This window comes from Antrostomus carolinensis, unplaced genomic scaffold, assembly GCF_000700745.2.
Source record: "Antrostomus carolinensis isolate BGI_N321 unplaced genomic scaffold, ASM70074v2 scaffold13194, whole genome shotgun sequence".
Taxonomy (NCBI): domain Eukaryota; kingdom Metazoa; phylum Chordata; class Aves; order Caprimulgiformes; family Caprimulgidae; genus Antrostomus; species Antrostomus carolinensis.
In genome coordinates, this window is record NW_010308765.1 from 12,676 (window position 1) to 16,429 (window position 3,754).

Sequence of the window (3,754 nt, forward strand, 5' to 3'; positions counted from 1 at the left end):
GTGGCACAGGAGGACAGGAGGTAAAATGAAGTGAGAAACATATGGATCTCCTTTGCTTGTTGGTTGTAAGCACATCATGCTTGTCCTGATGGAGTAGCATGTAGACTTGTCACGGCCATGGCCCATTCCTAGGACACAAAGAAATGAATCTAGGTTTGCCAGCTGCCATTCCAAGTATGTCTGCACTGTAAAAGGGAATGAGTCAAAAAAATCTGATGAACTAATGGGGAGTCTGGGTAGAAAATTAATTTACCAGAGTATGATGCCATGCTCCTGGACTAGCTCTGGCCTGGGAGCAGTCCAGGCAAAGTCACACATGATAATCCCTGCCTTTTGGCAAAAGTCATTAACAGAGTCCAGCAGCATCCCATTGCACTAGGGCTGCCGCTCTTGTCCAAAAGCAGAGTCATGTACCTGTGTGCAGACACCAGTATCCACATGGAATCGAGGTATTTTATTTATTTCATATTTGCACAGATATGGGTCTTAGGAGGTATTCCACAAAGCTAGCACACTGAGTGTGCAAAACTTCGCACATTTATACATAATTGATGAGCTTGTTCTACCCACTATACATATGCATTACTGTTCTACTTCATGATCAGCTCAAACTTCTCTGTCTTACCTTTTAAGAGTACAGTACACAAAAAATTCAGAGCACATGCTCTAATACAGGGAGAAGTAAGTCTGTTCAGCCTCTAATTGAGTCAGTGGTCATGATCTCCCCCTGCTACATTTATTTACCTTTCCCCCAGCTTCTGCAGGTTCTTGCTGACTTCATCCTCCTCGGGCAATGATCCAGCTTTCAGTGCCTTCCAGGGGAGGATATTCTCCTTTTATAAGTCTTTTAGCTCCTCTTCAAGGGCATAGTTGTTAGTACGGCCTGCATAGTTTATATAAAGTAACTGGACTTGCACAGTCTAAAGACAATGGGCTGGTTATATTGTGAAACAGGACTCAGCTTGGTAGAAAATTTCATTTTCTGCTATACATCACTACTGTATCCAAGGAGAGGTCACCTGTTAGCTTGAGTGCCTGCACCATGCTCTCTCAAACTCTGAGCACCAGGAATAAGATGGAGAAACTCACCTGGCCTTATGCTTCCTGGTACATCTACGTCTGCTGGCAAAATGACAGGAACGAGTCCTGAACTTTCAGTGTTATTTCATATGGCTCTACTGCACACAGTCCAGGAACTGCTGGTCTCACCTGCTGGTAGCTGGGGAACAAGGATGAGCACCAGGTAAAACAGAATACTACCCCCGGCAGCACCGCATCTCACCAGGGGCTTTCCCAACCTCTGCCAACCCAGACTGCTGGAGAACAAAGCTCTCTGGGTACAGGGCAGAAGGTACCCCCAGACTTTTATCTTGCAGTGGAAAAATTGAGCGCAATGACTTAGACTCCAGCATCTGGGCAGATACATACAGACCAATATATGTTAATTTACAGGAGTGCCTTACCCTTTCTCCAATGAGCTGTTGCTTTTGAACCCTCTGTCACGTTTTCTGTCAAGGAGAGGTAACAACCCTTATGTCCCTGGTGGAAGGAGCATAAAATGTAGGAGGGAAGTGTTCTGCTTCTTCATGTGCAGCTTATTCAATAATGATCTAGTTTTGCTTTACAAGCAACGGAGCCCTTTTGAATTATCATCATCCAGTATAAAATACATCAAAGCTTTGATAAAGTCTTACTACATTCATAAAAGTATCAGGCATCCTGGTGAGCCCCAAATGCATCCCCATATTTTACATTTCCAAATGCCCAAGGGGATGTATTTGGTATGACTAATCAAGCTGGCTCTAGTGGAATACTCCTTTGAAGAGTAACAGGGAACAAGCAGCAATTTCTCAACAACTTCCAAGAGCAGTACACCACCATTTTTTCAGCTCATTAAGAAGCTATACTCCCAGTTAGGTTTATGCTACCTAGGAAATAAAAGTTAGGACAGGCTTGACACGTAACCCTGGATACAACCAAAACAGGGAAGCAGAGAGGACAGAAGTATTTTCTGTTCATACCACAACCTACTTTCTCTGGCATCCAAGGAAGGATATGTTACAATCCTATAGCTTACTATGGAACAGACCCTTAAATTTTAAACAATCACAAAGAACAGAGAAAAGCAATGACGGGATATTTTTGTTTCTTTTAGTAGTTCTGTAAAAGTCTGATCACATTTTTAAAACCTTTTGAAAGATGGCAAGGGGGAAATATGAAAGAGGAAAGTCACTTCAGTATAACACTTCAATATAACAAACAAAGAAAAATAAAATTTTGATATAATTAAGGCAAAGTGCCAGGGGAACATGGAGAAATTTAAATCATTATTGGATGATAGGCTAGCAGGGCCATCGGTGGATTACTGGAAACACAGTATTAATGGCCATGCCATAGCAATAGAAAAAGAATGATCAATATGTTTCAGAAGGAATGACTTATTATATGCTTTTGGAGGGGGTTGCTCTTTCATGTCATACTGCTGCTTTTTCTTTAGAGAATTTTTTTTTTTTTCGCTTTTTCTGGTATTTTTCCAGTTTGATCCAGTTGATGATGAGACTGAATTTCAGTTAGAAATTAAGTGATAATCTGATCTATTGAATTATCACACTGATAATAAAAGGTCCCTGAAAAACACTGGTAATTTTCACTTCTTTCCCACATTGAATCCCACCAGTTTTAAAACTCATACATACAAGAAAGGCTATTTTACAGTTCTGATGGGTCTTTTCTTCTAAAACTCCTATAATACACAAAAGAATTTTAGGAGAAACAGACAAAAGGAATATTGGTAAATCCCATGTAAATACAAAGCCAATAGCTCATTTCCATGTTTCTTATTTGTCCACCAGATCTCAGAAACCTTCTTCGAGCAGCAGATCAATTTAGATAGATAAATAGGTAGATAGATAGATAGATAGATAGATAGATAGATAGATAGATAGATAGATAAAGAAGCACATGCTAAGGCATGCTTGTATTGCACCACTACTTTTATAATTAGAGAATGTTAAATGGGTTTTAGCTGCCTTGGAAGAATACATTATGTTCATGAATCCATTTGTTCTGCTCTGCAACTCTAATATGCATCACCAAGGCTAATGATTCACCAGTTTAATGTGAGTGCATTGTGACTGCAACATGGGGCAACAAGTTTCTCTAGTTGCTATCCTGCCCTTAACATGTATTTATGCACCAGTCCCAGGTGGTTCCCAAATGCAAATAGTAACACATTACTGCAGAGCACTTTTTCTCTCTCAGCTATTCAAAAGAGAAAGAGAAGGTGAACACAATTATATGCATGTAATAACACTCTGAATAGCCATGAGCAGTAACAGAAATCTAAAGCAGTTCTACAAGAGAGAGAAAATTAATGGGTCATTGAAGGGAACCTACTAATATAACCAGCTGCAGGACAAATAGCATCCAGGATAGGAGAATCAACATGTACGCCCTGTGATGCAAAGTATTTAGGGGGACTTGGCTGGCCGTTCAGGAGTGGGACCCGCGAGTGAGCAGAATGTCAGCTGCAGGACTGACATAGCAGATTACCAGGTAAGAGGGATGGATGGTGGCAGAACCTTAAAATAGGAGATACAAGAGGTGTTATATATGCATATATATATGCATATGCATACATATAGGTGTACATATATGTTGTACTCGTATCCATATCCAAATACATATACATACACATTTACCTACATTTATATATATAAAAGCTGTACATAATTATTATGTTGCAAACTCTTTC